Raw genomic sequence first — 17,380 nt, forward strand, 5'->3', positions numbered from 1 at the left:
GGGTCTTTCTTGCGGACAGACCGCAGGTGTTCTGCAAAGCGGTCGCCCAGTTTACGTTTGGTCTCTCCAATGTAGAGGAGACCGCAATGGGAGCAACGAATGCAGTAGACTAAGTTTGGGGAAATGTAAGTGAAATGCTGCTTCACTTGAAAGGAGTGTTTGGGCCCTTGGACGGTGAGGAGAGAAGAAGCGAAGGGGCAGGTGTTGCAGCTTCTGCGTGGGCATGGGGAGGTGCCATAGGTGGGGGTTGAGGAGTAGGGGGTGATGGAGGAGTGGACCAGGGTGTAGTTCCCTGTTTTCTCTCTTTCCCCCCTTTCTTAAGTAGTGAGGTTACAGTTGCTACCTTCCAATCTGCAGGCACCATAAGAGAATCTATAGAATTTTGAAAAATAATCGCAAATACATCTATTATCTCTACAGCCACCACTTCCAACACTCTGGGATGTAGATCATTGGGACCAGGGGATTTATCAACTTTTAATCCCATTAATTTCTCCAGCATTACTTTTTTACTAATTTCTTTCAGGTCCTTAATCTCACTAGTCTCTTGGCTCCCTAATATTTCAGAGGGGTTTTTGTATCTTCCTCTGTGTAAACAGACATAGAGGGTGGAATTTTCCATTCTGGAGACTTAAGTGTGGTGGCAGGCGGGAAATACAGTGCGATTCCCGCTGGGTGGTGAGGCACTTCTTGTGGCAGATTGTCCGCTTTTCAGAACACTATTTATGCATCAGTGAGGAGCTCGCGAATCTTATGGCAGGGTGGGCAGTGACTCGTCTGCCCCGCCATTACCTCACGGGGTCGAAGGTCCTCTCGCCATATTTAAATGGCATAAAGTCACTCTCTGCAGCTCAGGTGTTGGTGTGGCAAAGACAAAAATGGCAACCAAAAGGACCAAGCGCTCAGCTCCAAGATTCAGCAGGACTTCCCAGGGGATATACCTCCAAGCTGTCAAGGACCAGTGGGAGGTCCTATATACGAGAGATGGGAGCTGGAGGTCGATCAGGATGACCATCCCGGCCTGGGGGGAGGTTGCCAGGGAGGTCACTGCCTGTGGACCACAAAGGAGGACCGCCCTGCAGTGCAGGAAGACGGTGAATAATCTCATGTGCTCCGCCAAGGTAAGCCAAGCGTCTCCTCACTCCAAACTCACACTCTCATAAGGCCTTTATGCAATATGAGAGTTAGAGTCCACATGGACGCCCCATTCTATCAGCAGAAGGGATATCAGCACTGACAGTCTGACAGACACTTTAACATCACCATTTCCTGTAACACCCCGCACAAACAGTGTCTTCATCCTTCACTAGGGAGGACCAGGCACACACAGCAGGCACACACGCTTCTGATCTGCTCTTTCATCCGTAGCACTCACAGTCAATCCATCTGTCTTTATGCAAGAGGCAGAGATCCCATGCCGGAGGGGGCATAGCGGAGTTGAGGGCGCTCTCCTGCTATGAGGAGCAGGCGGCAGAGTTGGCTGGCAAGGACAGAGATTGTTTCTGTGGGGAAGGCAACATCGGCCTCCCCCAATAAGCCAGTCAGGATCCGTCCAATAGACATCAGCCATTCATGGACTATGACTGTGAGTGAGCTATTTGGTGCCTGTCCAGCCACTGACTAATTCTTTCTTTTCTCTATTCCAGCCACCAGCAATAAGAGGAGGAGGGAGAGGGCCAGCCAGCACACCAGCCTCAGCCCTCACAACACCTCAGATTAGGAGGCACCTGAAGAAGACCCATTATTGTCCTCACCTGCACCATACACCAGGGCAGGTACAAGCACCTCGGTGGGTCGTAGTTCTAGAGTAGGCTCGGAGTCACTATCTGGTAAGCGGAGCACAGAAACATGTCCACAGCAAGTGGAGGCAGTGGCAGCCGAGGTCTCTGACGCTCAGAGGACTGCTGGAGACCAGACCCCTGCTGAGTCTGATGACAAGCATCTGGAATTGGTCCTCAGAGAAATGCTGGAACTGCAAAGGCAGGCGGGAGAACATCAGTCAAGGCTGTCAGGGCCGTCAGCAGATTAGAATGAAGGATGCGGGAGTCCATCCTCGTTCTGTCTGATATCGTGGCTGCAGCAGAATGCTCAGTTTATGCCAGATTTGCACTCGGAACTGCACAGCATCACTCCAGCCATGAGTGCGTTCCAGCAGTGGCTATTTGAGAGGGGGTCAGGGCACCTCGACCTCCCGCCAGGTGCCCCTTCTCCACAAGGCATCAGGAGGGGACTCTTGGGCATACACAGGGCAGAGGAACGTTAGCCAGAAACCCCACAGGCATCCACCTAGGACACTCCAAGGGCATCCAGCCGCTTAGAATCCCCTCTGCCTGTCACCCCATCAACTCCAGAAGGTCAGGCTGAGGAAGGTGCACCTGACCCAGAGCAGGAGACCCTGAGCAGGCCAGGGTCCTCCAGGCCTCGGCCCTCCAGAAGATGTCCACCAAGGTCATCACAGACAACAGCGCAAGGCAGTCAGCAGGCTGCCTCCACCTCAGCTGGGGATGCCGGGGCTGCACCGAGATGTAGCAGTAAGGTAAGAAAAATTAAGAATTCCTGAAGGCGCAATGGTGGCTTGGGTGTTCAATCACTGGATATACTCAGCACCTTTGTAAATATATTTTGCTTCTCTCCATCAAAGCCTCAGGTACTGAATGGCTCTTCCATGTGATGCAATATTCCACGTTCATCCAAGGGTGACAAATCCACCCCCCTCCCCTCAAGTATCTCCCATTGGGACCCTTATGTTGTCACACTCAATCTCAGCTCAGTCAGTCACCTTTATGTCCACATGAGCAACCTGAACAAAGGCAGTTCCTATATGAACATGGTGGTTGGACAATGCATATATAAGCCTTCTGTCGGAGGGTCATATAATGTGGCCTCAGGAGTGTAGTTCTTGGAAAGTTATTAATTATCCTGATGCAGCTGCACTAAGTCTGTTCTCTGTGTATGTTATAGGTATTTATCATGACCCTCGTTGGAGTCATTCCAACAAAGTGCACTTTTCATTGGCCTCCATGTAATGACTATCAGGTTTGGGTTACAGTTTAATTAATCGGTAAGGACCATAACCTTTCATGCCTACCTACAGCGTTATCTCGTTACTGTGTCATTCCTAGCTGTTGATCATCATGCTGTTGCAGAGCTGTCAGCTGTGGCTCAGTTCATAGCACCCTCACCTTTGAATCAGAGGGTTGTGGGTTCATGTCCCACTCCTGGAAAACCAAGAACTGTGATTGCTCTCGAAAGAGTTGCAATCTGTGACTGTTGATAACTCGAAAAGAGTTTAATGCTGTTGCTGCGTTATGTGTAGGCGACCAGCTTCCAACTTTCCCCTCTTTCCCTCCAGGTCCCTCCTATCTCCCTCCATCCCCACTGAATCCACATTCCCCTTCCCCTCATCATTCTCCTGCCTCCCCATCACCCTGGAACCAATCTTTATCTATATTGATATTCCTGTCCACCCTCTGAATCATTTAATGTAGATGTCCCCATGCCTTCTGTTGGCCTGACCCCCTCCTCGAGGCCAAATACACCATGATTTTCAGGGAACCCTCCTCATGAGATGATCCAACAACAGCCCCCATGACTTACCAACTGACACTTTACCGAATGTAGATGCTTCCCCTGATTGTAACTGTGCCATCTGCTTCCCAGTACGTATCCTTCAATCCCTCAGGACCAACACCTGTAACAGACTGACCCCTGCACACCATACTGTGCCCAACCATCACTGCCCAGAGAGGCCTTCTCCCTTCCAGGACCAGGACCGAGATATGCATGGCCCACTCAACCCCAGGACTGTCTTCTGTAAGTTTCAGGCACTACTTGAACTTAAATTCCAATATCCATTTGTTCATTTGAAACTAACATACAGGCAATAGGAGACAGTCTGGTGAAGTAACCGAGGAAACTTTACTTAAGTTATAAAGTAATAGTTAACAAAGCAGGGCAGTGACCTGACTGACGTACTACAGATCTTGCTTCCTGGTTCAGCTTAGGGCGTGAGAATACACTTGGTCTCTGTTCTCTCGCTGTCACTTCTGTGGCCTTCCGCTTCCCTGTGGACAGTGAGCTCAACAAACTTCAGTTTCTAACTTGGTGCACGCCTTGGTCACGAATGTTGCTGCTTATTTACCCTTTCTAAGCCATGGTAAGGGATGTTACTAATTCCTGATTGGCTGGTGCAGTGCATGATCAGGTCCTGATTGGTTCCTCAAGGGTAATGGTCATCTATTGATGTCATTTCCCTTTGTCCCCTGACTGGCCCTCTAAGGTGTCAATTACTCATGGGACCGTCCCTCTCATTATAAAATTTCTGTTATTTCATTAAATTTTATGACTTCGTTCTGAGATATTGGAGGCATTAGGGTGGTTTCAATGTCTTGTTTATTTGAGATAAGACAGCGTGAGATGTCCAGTCACTCCAGACTCATCAGTCCAGATGTCTAATTAATCTATAGGTATTAATATTGTATGTAGTGTAGAAGTCTCATTGTGACCGGTGTTTATCAGTGTGTTTTGGTTGAAAGAGCTGCTCTGCCATTGTATGTTGTAGTTTCTGCCAGTGCTTGTCAATTAGTCAATTAAAAATACAGAGTGATGCACAGCCTTACCAAAATTACAAAGTTACAGAAAATCAGCCAAGTCTATTCAAAATACATATAAAATCAGTCCTTGAAGGTGATTGTTGTGAACATGACACATTCCTAAGTAATAAAAGCCAAGAGAACTACATGGCTATAAAGGCTAATTACAGAACTTAATTCTAAACTTATATTGCAAGTTAAACTGCACTAATTTAATGCACAAAGCCGAATGTTTTAAGACATGTTTTTCTCTGTACAATGGGCTTTTGAATCCTAGGGGAATACAACTGATAAGTTTTCATGGCTTGGGAGGTTGGTGGTCCTAGACCAGAACTATTCAACTTTGACATATTGCGTCACTGGCTTGTGGCCGTGTGGTTTCTCTCACTTGTCAAGTGTGAGTGAGATGCTAACAAAGACCAAATCATGTGATGTGCTAGTGTCCCAGAATTCAGCATATCATATTGGGTGAACATACTCGATTGTTTGGTTACTACACATAACTAAGCAGCAAACTAATTGTAAATAATTATCAAACATCAACTTTTCTACACTCCTGATTCTGCCCCTGACAATGTGGTCTCAGCCCCAGGACTGTCTCACATGACTACTCTCTGTACCTTTGACAACACCGACCCATCCACCTCCCCACAGTCATCTGCCTGTGTTCCACTCTTCCTTCCAGTGCCCCAGTCAAACCCCACCCCACCCCGTCATGCATCTGTGTTTCCCCCTTCCCTCCCATGCTCCACTTGGTCGCTCCCAGTAATGCTTCCGCCTTCCCCCTTCCCTCCGGTGCTTCACTCACTTCCCCTGCGCCCCCAGTCATGCTTCTGTCTTCCCCCTGCCGCTGGTGTTGCCTCCTGCACACCAGACTTGGTGCAGCTTCTGACAAGCACCGAAATCTCACAGCATTGCTGTTAAATGTAGGCGAAAGTAGCATCTACGTACCTCAAAGTCACTGGTGAAGTGAAGCTTGCCAGGTGCACGCCATTTATAAATGGTAATGAAACAGACCATTCTAATTATCCGCTGGCGATTGGGACAATGTGATTCCAGCGATATGTATTTTTAATGAGCATTCATGAGATGCAAATGGATGCAAATATGGTTCCCACCTTGAATCCACAGGAAACGCGACCTGCCATGAAAGTCAGGAGAACAAAATTCCAGACTAATTTCCCGCCGGCAGGAAACTGACGTTTGCCAACACTCCAAATTTAGTGAGCCTGCCCATCACCATTCCCGCCATTGATGGGAGTGGAAAATTCCGCCTCAAATATTAATTGAGTTTTCCTGCCATTTCCTTATTACCCATAATAAATTCTCCGTTCTCTGCCTGTAACGGGCCCACGGTTATCTTTAGTAACTGTTATGACCACAGCCGATGTTAATTGCTGTGCAAACTAAATGTATGAGGGAAACTTGGTTTATGGGCTGTACCTGTTTTTCTTTGGATTCTGAATTCTCTTACTGAACTGGTAAGGTCCACTAAACCTTGCCTTCAACAGTTTGCCTGACACTGACAACAATACTAACACTTTTCCTCAGCCACAAAACTATGAGCCTTTGCCCTTTTATCTGCATTTGCCTTCATCATTTGAGCCATCTTTCAATGTTTCCTAGCTCGCTCACCTGCCTTATTTAACTCTCTCTCAATTTCGCCACATTGTCCAGGAAAGTGGTTTCAGAATTCTGACTCACTAATTTCTCCTGAATCAGTTTGAGTGGTCCCCTCATTTCATGACCATAAATTAACTCAAAAGGGCTGAATCCTGTTGACTCATTAGGGGCGGGACTAATAGCAAACAACAAGAATGGAATCCCTCAATCCCTAACATGTGGATAATCTTCACTATATGCTCTAATCATAGTCTTTAAAGTCTCATGCCACCTTTCTAAGACACCTTGTGGTTCAGGGTGATAGGCTGACGACCTAAACTGCTTTATTCCTAGTCTGTTCATTACCTCTTTAAACAGCTGTGACATGAAATCCGATCCCTGATCTGCCTGTACGTCTTTTGGTAATCCATATCTTGTGAAGAATTTGGTTAACTCCTCCACAATCACCTTTGCTGTAATTTTCCTTAAAGGTATTGCTTCTGGGAATCTCGTGGACACATCCGTGATTCTCAGTAAGTACAAGTTTCCGCTTTTAGTCTTAGGGAGGGGTCCTGCACAATCAGTCAGGACCCTGTTAAAATTTCACTCCAGTACCCTGATGGTATCACTACTTGGTACACTATCGCCCACTTTTCATCTGCTGGAAAAAAGGAATAAGCTGAAAAAAGAGACATTTTGTCAAAGTTATTTGTCTTGTACTCATCAGGACAATTCACTTTTCATCTGCTGGAACATGGGGTGGTCTCCATTTCCTCATTAACACGTTGTTCCTAATGTAATAACACTCTGGAATGTATTCTGCTTCTGTTTCAGAATAAGCTGCCTGGTATAATTATTTCAAATCTGGGTCCTGCTGCTGTAACTCCACTAACTTCAATGAACTAAACACCTCAGCCTTATCCTCTTCAACCTTCTCCTCCTGAGTAATCTTTTCAAAGACAGGTCCAGCCAACTGAATTTCAGTATCCTCCCCCTGTCTTTTCAATTCTTCCTCTTCCTGTTTAAACTTCTGCGTTTGTGACCTCGTCACCACACAATCTGGAAACAGCCCAGGATGCTCTGTCCATAGAACCTCTGTCGATTGCGTCTCAACAGAAACTGAACTGGACTAGCCCTATAAATACTGTGGCTACAAGAGCAGGTCAGAGGCTAGGGATCCTGCAGTGAGTAACTCACCTCCTGACTCCCCAAAAACTGTCCACCATCTACAAGGTACAAGTCAGGAGTGTGATGGGATACTCTTCACTTGCTTGGATGAGTGCAGCTCCCACAACACTCAAGAAGCTCGACACCGTCCAGGACAAAGCAGCCCGCTTGATTGGCACCACATTCAAACATTCACTCCCTCCACCACTGACACATAGTAGCAGCAGTGTGTACCATCCACAAGATGCACTGCAGGAATTCACCTAGACAGCACCTTCCAAACCCACGGCCACTACCATCTAGAAGGACAAGGGTAGCAGACACATGGGAACACCACCACCTGGAAATTCCGCTCCAAGTCACTCATCATCCTCTTTTGGAAATATATCGCTGTTCCTTCACTGCCACTGGGTCAAAATCCTGGAACTACCTTCCTAACAGCACTGTGGGTGTACCTACACCACATGGACTGCAGTAGTTCAAGAAGACAGCTCACCACCACCTTCTCAAGGGCAAGGGATGGGCAATAAATGCTGGCCCAACCAGCGAAGCCCACATCCCATGAATGAATAATGAAAAAAGGCTGCTCTACTACAGGAGGCATTGTCAATATCTGTGATCCAGCTATATCATTTCCTAGAATAAATTGAACTCCTGCAATGGGCAATTTCTCTATTGCCCCAACAATCACCTCTCCTGATTTCAAATCACTTTCCCAATTTATCTTATACAATGAAATAGGTTTGACTCCTCCGTAAATTCCCCTGATTAATACACTCTCTCCTGCAATAACCCTTCTGGGCAACAGATGGCACCATCCCATAACATTAAGAACTGGCTAGCCTCCCATGTCCATTAAAATTTTGACATCCTTTCCTGCTCTTCCCTGTGAACATGAATACACTCTCCCTTCACATTTAAATTTTTAAACATCTCTGTAACTTGCCCTTCAGAACTCCCTTGTGCAAGTTGTGAACACATTCCCACTTCTCTAGCTAGCACTAATTCTTCCTGCTCCACCTGTACAAAAACCACTGGTTTATCTTGCCCCTGGATCTCAGAGCCTACATTACTCTTACTTACAAAACTCTTCTGAGTTCCTTTCACTGCATTCGATCTCCTGTTTAACCTCCAACAACTTGATCTCGTGTGTCGAGCCTGATTGCAATAGTAACATATCAGTTTCCTTCCTCCAACTCAACTTTCCATCTTTCTACTTTTAATTCACTGGTGTCCTTCAGCTTGGTCCTTATTATGAACATTTCTACTATCACTAGGGGCAGAAATTTTCCCTCCTCAGGCAGGAGCGCGCACGACCAGGACGAGAGTAAAATAGTGCGCGATGATGTTGGGCGAGCGTCTCAACGTCATCGTGCACTCTCACAATCTTTCACTCAGCGGGTGCACATGGGGGCCAGAGCAGTGCCCGCCATTAGCTTACGGGCCACTTAAGGCCCTTAACAATGCAATTGTCTGAGATTTTTCCTTGCCCATGTGATTTTCGGCTTGTCCCACGGGCCAAACAGGCAGGCGGCCAACTGAGGCCACCATCCAAGGGCAGGATAAAAAGGGTCAGCAGCATTGCCAGGGTGAGTAATGTGAAGTTTTGGAGATAGTTTTCTGCTGGTTACTTATTGGTATTTGGTACCTTCACCTCTGTTCGGAGCTTCATTCTAGCATTTCTAGGTTTCATTTCAGGATTCATTGGTGTCTCCAAGGCCCCTGGAGGATTTTGACCGTGTGGATCCTTCCAGGTATCAGACAGCCTTCCCTTACCCTGGTAATGGGGATTGTGGTCTCCGCTGGTGGTAGGTCCTCTGAGGAGGAAGAGAGGGACAGAAGGGAGAGGGGCCCAGGTGTCCCAGTGCAGCTTCTAGGGGAGTGACCTGTGGGAGGGGAGACACAGGCACAGGGGTGCAGGGCCAGCAGGTAGTCTAAGGTGGAAGGGGCCACAGAAGACGCCACTATCCTGCTGCCAGGGTTTACAGGCGGTGATGCAGTTATCTCAATATGTCCGAGGCGCAATGCTGAAGGAAGCTCTGCCTCTCCAGGGAGACTGTGACCTCCATTTGCCAGATTGGGCCTGAGATCAGCTCCGACTGTGTGGGTGGACATGCCAGTGGCTCTGAAGGTCACAGTGGCCCTCAGCTTCTATGCCTCTGGCTCCTTCCAGGGCTCAGTGGGGGATCTGTGTGGAGTCTCCCAATCAGCTGTCCACAGTCGCATCAAGCTGGTGATGGAAGCTCTGTTGAGGCGGGTACTGACCTTTATTCTTTACCATACGGACGCTACGCAGAGTGAGCCAGGGGCTTTGCAGCGATTGCTGGCTTCCCCCGTGTCCAGGATGCCATTGACTGCTCACATGTGGCCATTAAGGCGCCAGCGGGTCAGCCTGGTGCCCACATCAACAGGAAGGGCTTCCACTCCATGAACGTGCAGATAGTGTGTGACCACAGGATGCAGATTCTGCAAGTCTGTGCAAGGGACCCAGGCAGCTCCCATGACGCTTACATCCTGAGACACTCCCAGGTGCCGAGGCTCTTCAGTGCTCCAGCCCGACTGGATGGATGGCTGCTGGGTGACAAGGGCTATCCCTTGAAAAAAAACAGAAAATGTTGGAAAAACTCAGCAGGTCTGACAGCATCTGTGGAGAGAAAAACAGAGTTAACGTTTTGAGTCTATATGACTCTTCATCAGAGCTGAAGAGAAGTAAAATGTGATGAAATTTATACTGTTTGAGTGGGGTGGGACAGGTGAAGCTGGATAGAAGGCCAGTGATAGGTGGAGGCAAAGGAGAGATTGACAAAGATGTCATAAACAAAAGGACAAAGGGGTGTTAATGGTAGTGGTGAGGGCTAAAGGAGGTGCTGATGGTGGCATTAAGGTAAGAAAGCAGAATGTGATAATAGCAGGACAAGGGTAAGCACTCTGGAAAGAGCAACGTGAACAAGTGGCAGATGGCCCTTGGGGGGGCAGGGGGAGGCGACGGTTGTGGGGAAAAAGATCGAAAGTAGATTAAAAGGTGGGGATAAAACAATGAATAAAAATGAAAATAAACAAGAATAAAAAGAAGTGGATAAAAAAAAATGAATATCAAAGAAAAGGATAAAAAAGGGGTGAGGATGGAGGAGAGAGTTCATGGTCTGAAATTGTTGAACTCAATGTTAAGTCAGGAAGGCTGTAAAGTGCCTAATCAGAAGATGAGGTGCTGTTCCTCCAGTTTGCATTGGTCTTCACTAGAACATTGCAGCAGGCCAAGGATAGACATGTGGATGTGAGAGCAGGGTGGAGTGTTGAAATGGCAAGCGACAGGAAGGTCTGGGTCATGATAGCAGACAGATTGAAGGTGTTCCAAAAAGCAGTCACCCAGTCTGCGTTTGGTCTCTCCAATGTAGAGGAGACTGCATTGGGAGCAGCGAATGCAGTAGACTAAATTGAAGGAAGTGCAAGTGAAATGCTGCTTCACTTGAAAGGAGTGTTTGGGCCCTTGGACGGTGAGGAGGGGGGAAGTAAAGGGGCAGGTATTGCACCTTCTGCGATTGCATGGGAAGGTGCCGTAGGAGGGGATTGAGGTGTAGGGGGTGATGGAGGAGTGGACCAGGGTGTCCCGGAGGGAACGATCCCTGCGGAATGCTGCCAGGGGTGGTGAAGGGAAGATGTGTTTGGTGGTGGCATCATGCTGGAGTTGGCGGAATTGGTGGAGGATGATCCTTTGAATGTGGAGGCTGGTGGGGTGAAAAGTGAGGACAAGGGGGACCCTATCATGGTTCTGGGAGGGAGGGGAAGGTGTGAGGGCAGAGGCGTGGGAGATGGGTTGGACACGGTTGAGTGCCCTGTCAACCTCTGTGGGTGGGAAACCTCAGTTAAGGAAGAAGGAAGACACGTCAGAAGTGTCGTTTTGGAAAGTGGCATCATCGGAACAGATGCGACGGAGGTGAAGGAATTGAAAGAATGGGATGGAGTCCTTACAGGAAGCGGGGCGTGAGGAGCTGTAGTCGAGGCAGCTGTGCGACTCAGTGGGCTTGTAATGAATATTGGTGGACAGTCTATCACCAGAAATTGAGACAGAGAGGCCAAGGAAGGGAAGGGAAATGTTGGAGATGGACCATGTGAAGGTGACGGAGGGGTGGAAATTGGAAGCAAAATTGATAAAATTTTTCCAGGTCCAGATGAGAGCATGAAGCTGCACCAAAACAGTCATTGATGTATTGAAACAAGAGTTATGGGAGGGGGCCTGAGCAGGACTGGAACAAGGAATGTTCCTCACAACTTCCCCTCCCTCACAGAACCATGATAGGGTCCCCCTCATCCTCACTTTTCACCCCACCAGCCTCCGCATTCAAAGGATCATCCTGACTTTGAAATTTAACAGCTGAAAAGTCAAGTCTCTACCTATCACCTAATGCAAATTTAAAAACTGAATCTATTTACTCACGCATTCAACTTCACCATAGCCTTTCATTACAAATGCGTGCATCTAGTCCCTTTATCTTTCATCTCTCAGTTCCCACAGACAAGCTGTCTTTACTAACCTTACCTCAGCTCAATACACACACACACAAGCGCACACCCACACACACACACACACACACACAGCCTTCTTGACAGAATACCTCCGTATTTCCAAAAATATTAAAAACAAAATAACATCCATCGTCACACTTGAAAGAACTTCATTAAATTGGTTAAACATGATTTCCCTTTCACATAATCATGTTGACTATCCATGATTACCCAGAATTTTTCCAAGTGCCCTGTTATACTGTCTTTAATAACAGTTTCTAACATTTTCCCTGTGACAGATGTTAAGCTAACTGGCCTGTAGTTTCCTCCTTTCTGTCTCCCTTTTTGAATAAAGGAGTTACATTCCAATGCTACTTCCAATCTAATGGAATCTTCTCCACATTGAGGGCATTTTGGAAAAATAAAACCAACACATCAATTATCTCACTAGCCACTTTTTTTAAGACCCTAGGATGAAGTCCATCAGGATAAGCTGCAACAATTTGCTGAGTACCACTTCCCTGGTGATTGGAGGTGTCAGCTGTGGCTCAGTTCATAGCACCCTCGCCTTTGAATCAGAGGGTTGTGGGTTCATGTCCCACTCCCGGAAACCAAGAACTGTGATTGTACTCGAAAGAGTTGCAATCTGTGACTGTTGGTAACTCGAAAGAGTTTCCCTGGTGATTGTAATTTTCTTGAGTTCCTCCCTCCCTTCCCTTTCCTGATTTACAGCTGCTTTTGGGATGCTACTTGTATTCTCTGTTGTGAAAACCGATGCAAATTACTGGTTCAATTCATCTGCCATTTCCTTATTTTCCATTATTAATTCCCCAGACTCACTTTCCATAGGACCAACACTCACTTTGTTCACTCTTTTCTTTTTTAAATATCTATCGAAACTCTTACTATCTGTCTTTATATTTCTAGCTAGCTTTCTCTTGTAATGAATTTTTCCTTCCTTATCAATCTTTTGGTCATTCTTTGCTCTTTTACATATTCTGTCCAATCTTCTGAACTGCTACCCATGTTTGCACAATTATATGCTTTTTCATTAAGTTTGATACTATCTTTAATTTTTTTAGTTAACTACAAATGGTGGGTCCTCCCCTTGGAATTTATCTATTCTGTGTATTCTCAAATATGCCCTTAAATATCAGCCACTGCATCTCTATTGACCTATCCCTTAACCTAATTTGTCAGTTCACTTTAGCTAGCTCTGCTTTCATGCCCTGATAATTTCCCTCATTTAAGTTTAAAATACTAACCTTAGACTCACTCTTCTCTCACTCAAACTGAATGTCAAATTCAATTATATTATGGTCACTGCTACCTATGGGCACCTTCACTAGGAGGCTATTAATTAATCCTATCTCGTTGCACCATACCAGGTCTAGCATAGTGGTTCTGTCTGTGAAGCCTGGCACTGATGACTGTGAGTGCTGACCAAAGAAAGGTAGGCAAACAAACCTTGAAGTCCTGAGTGAAGTGCAGCCCGTCAAGTGCACATCGCTTATGTGCAGTTGTGAAAGACATCGGTGTGCTTTCTTGCTGACATGGACGGGCAATCCAGTGGAGGGGGTCGGGGGGTGGCGGGGGGCCATTCCAGCGGGCAGGCCTAATAATGATATGCTGATGAATGAGTTCCTGACATCCGATGGTGGGGAACATGGCCCGCCATCGGCAGGCTGAGCAGACGATCGCTTAAAACCAATTGCACCACATTGTCCACTCAGACCACCGAACATGCCCGACACCGGCAGGCACAGAAAATCCCAGTCATTGTCTTTCTGTGTGTGAGTGGGAGGTCTACTATATCTGCCCGGTGTTCATTAATCTCTTGCATCTCTCATTCTCCGGGGAGGAGGAGGATTGAGTAATGGAGCATGTGGTCAATGCTGCCTTATTGATGGCACTGATCTGATTGAGAAGAAGGAGAAGGGCTGGGCACCACCTAGCCCAGCTTTGAGAGGAGGCCCGCCCTGAGGTCCATGGTCCAGGGGAGGCCCAGCGACAACCAGAGGATGAGGAGGTTAGACCCATCCCAAAGAGGTGACTCGCATGACCAAGGATCTACCGAAGAAGACTTTCCTATCTGGAGATGAGCAGACAATGCCACGCTCTTCTGCACTTATCTAGAGAGGTGGTGGATCACATCTGCCACATTCTGCTATAGGATCTATGGCCCCTGGAATGGGAGGACATCCCCTGCCAATGCACCTGAAGGTCACTGCTGCACGCAATTTGTTTGCCTGCTGATCATTCCATGGATCCATAGGGGACCTATGCAGCATCTCACTGTCCTCAGCACATTAATTTTTAAGGAGGTGACAGATGCCCTCTACTATAAGGCTTATTACACCATATCACTGCCAACACCACATGAACTGCAGTGGTTCATGATGGCAGCTCACCACCATCTTCTCAAGGGCAATTAGGGATGGGCAATAAATGCTGGCCTAGCCAGCAATGCCCACAACCCATGAATGAATTTTAAAAAAATCACTATGTCAACTTCACACTCGATGAAGCTAGCTAGAAGGATGCCAGATTTCTGGGGTTTGCAGCTATCTCAGGCTTCCCTAGAGTACAGGGTGCAATCGACTGTATATATGTGGCATTGAGAGCTCCATGGCAACAGCCCCTGATGTTCATTAACTGGAAAGGGTTCCACTTCATCACCGTTCAGCTGGTGTGCGATTATTTGAAGCACATTATGTACATTTGTGCCAGGTACCCTGGGAGTTCCCATGACTCATACATGCTCAGTCACTCCCAGGTGCCTCACATATTCAAAGGGCCTCAGCGAGTACCACGTTGGCTACTTGAGGATAAGAGGTACCCACCCAAATGGTGGCTCATGACACTGGTGCGTTGTCCTTTGAGTCACATGGAGCAGAGATACAACGAGGTGCATAAGGCAACACAATCCATCATTGAGCAAATCATTGCCATCCTGAAGATGGGCTTCCAATGTTTGGACTGTTCAGGTGGATCTCTGCAGTACTCTCCAGAGGGTGCCCCGCATCATCGTGGTCTGTTGGTCCCTTCACAGCCTGGCATTTCAAAGGGGGGACCCCCTCCCAGAGGGAAACATGGAGGAGGCTGAGAGTTCCTTGGATGATGAACGACAGGATGGGTAAGAGCCCGAGTTGGGAGGTGAGGATTTGCTTTCATGTGAGGGTGCTCTCGAAGGAGCACAACGTGGAAGACATGACTGTCACACACTGATAGCCACACGATTCCAGGATGATTAAGGTACTGGCAATGTGAGACATCCACATTCCTTCTGTCCCTTACTGCCATTGGACTGAAAGTCTTTTACATCCAGTGACATTGACAGTAATCTCAACATTCGGCCTTGCACCTTCAAACTTCATGATTCACTCAGCCTTGCTCATTGGAAAGGTCAGCGGTGAATCCTCCATTGGTGCGCTCTGGGAAGTTATAGTCCCCACAACAGAGCAGACGCTGCGTCAAAAGACTTGAAGCAGTGGTGGCCACATTTCTGAGAAGCTTTTTGCGGGCACTGAGATACACGCATGGTTGAAGAGAGAATCATGGCTGCAGGTCTTGTGCTTTGACACTACCAATGGAGGCAGCCTTCTCATTTGGAGAGACAATGACAGCAACTACCCCTCCAAAACGAGTGAGGATGTCTAACTCCATGCTGTCTCGTAGGGAGTATTGTTGCTAACGCATTTTGCAGACGCTTCAGTAAAGAGTTTGACACATCCCCGTGACATAACACGTGGGTAGAGAAACTATAACGAGTCAGCTACACATCACATGAACACTGAATGAGAGCAATAAGAGGGCACATAGATGCAAAGGCTTGGTGCTTCAAATTAATGCACCATTCTCATGGACAGCGAATGTATTTACAAAGGTGCATGAAATTTACAGTGATTGAACACCCATGACCCAAAAGTGATTTCAAAGCTTCTTAATTTTTCTAATCCCACTGCTACGTCTAGGTGCATTCCCAATATCTGCAGCAGAGATGGAGGCAGCCTGCTGACTGCTACACTCTGTTGTCTTTGGTGTCTTTAGCGGCCGTCTAGAGGGTTGGGAGCTGGAGGGCTCCAGCCTGCTCTGGGTGTCCTGCTGTGGGTCTGGCGCACCCTCCTCAGCCTGGACAGCTAAAGGTTGTTAGTACACCAGGGGGAGGGACTTTTCAGAATCACTCCTGCAATAATTAATCTTATCTGATGTGGAATCTCCGGTTTTTGTTTGATTCAAAACTGATCGAGTTCTTCATGTCTTTAGTTTATTTTTGGACAGCTCGTTGCAAGGCCAAGCAGTTCTCACAGAGACTAAACAGAAATGGAACTTTTGGAAAGCCATTTCCGAAATCAAATTCCAGAAGGCAACTAGAAGCAAATGTTGAACTCGATAGTTTTGGTATTAGTATTAGCTTCGGACAATCTGTGGTATAAATGGCATTACAGGACCAAACTGAATCTCTGGCTATCACCAGTCCACCTTCAATCGTTTCATTCTTGCACTCCCATCAGATCTATGGCAATGCTGGGACTTAATGGGATAATTTCACCCCCACATTCCAAGGATGGGAAAATTCCAAACCCCTCACATTGTTTGTTTCCTGTTCCTGTATTTATTTCATACGGTTAATGCAATCAGAGTAACCTTCAGGGGAGTTCTAAAGTGACACTAAAGTCTTTTAAAAGTCATACAACTCCAGCATCCTGCATTAGTGAATAAGAGCTTTGTGCAAATTTATGTCTATCCCAATTTTCAGGAGTCATTTTAAAATAAGTAGGCCCAGAAATTGATCCATTTCTCGGACACTGCGCAGACCACCAAGACCCCAATATGGGGGAGCAGGAAGTGTCTGCACATTTCCAACCAGAAGTCACCAAGAAAGAACAACCAAACAACATCCTTTACCTAAGCCTGAAGCAGGCTTTAGGCTCTTTGCATATCAAAGCAAGGGCCCAGCACCTTTTGGAGGCTATCTGCTGTAAGACTGGTTTGCTCAGAGGCAAACTTAGGGAATTAAAGCAGCCACAGGGACAAAGACAGTAAGTAGCTTACCTGAATGTGATGCTGCAAGGAGCAAGAGTGCCTGACCTCCACTAGTGAGCAAAACGCTGCCGCCACAAGCTACAGAGATCAGCACACTCTGCACCATCCATCCCTTTGTCCTCTGGGACCAGTAAACAGCTTTATCTGTCACGGGTCATATGCTTTATTTATCTATTGAGCTAATGCATTGTATCTAAATCATTGCTTCTTAATAACTTAATAATTACCTTAAAAGCACAATGGGTTCTCAATCACCTATTTTGGGTAATCTGTGACTTTCAAACCTTAAAACTTACACATTGGTATCAGAAATGGGATTCACAGTGGTTGAGGTACATTGACCTGAAATTTAAGAAACAACAGTTTTAGGTTGTAGTTAAACGCGCATGGAGTCGTTCGTAAGAGAAGCCAGGAATCACCATGGCATTGGCATTTGCTAGGGAATGACTGGCAGTGAGTCCAACTGAGAG

General features: G+C 46.9%; 1 long non-coding RNA gene across 1 annotated transcript in view; it reads right to left on the reverse strand.

Moving 5' to 3' along the window:
* Positions 1-3,899: 3,899 nt before the first annotated feature.
* Positions 3,900-17,380, reverse strand: part of LOC144687480 (uncharacterized) — a 33,959-nt gene continuing 20,478 nt past the window's right edge. Inside the window, exon 2 of the long non-coding RNA XR_013578159.1 lies at positions 3,900-4,059. This is a non-coding gene — a long non-coding RNA (uncharacterized LOC144687480). The remainder of the gene's footprint in view (positions 4,060-17,380) is intronic.

Source organism: Cetorhinus maximus, chromosome 12 (assembly GCF_964194155.1).
Source record: "Cetorhinus maximus chromosome 12, sCetMax3.hap1.1, whole genome shotgun sequence".
Classification (NCBI taxonomy): Eukaryota; Metazoa; Chordata; class Chondrichthyes; order Lamniformes; family Cetorhinidae; genus Cetorhinus; species Cetorhinus maximus.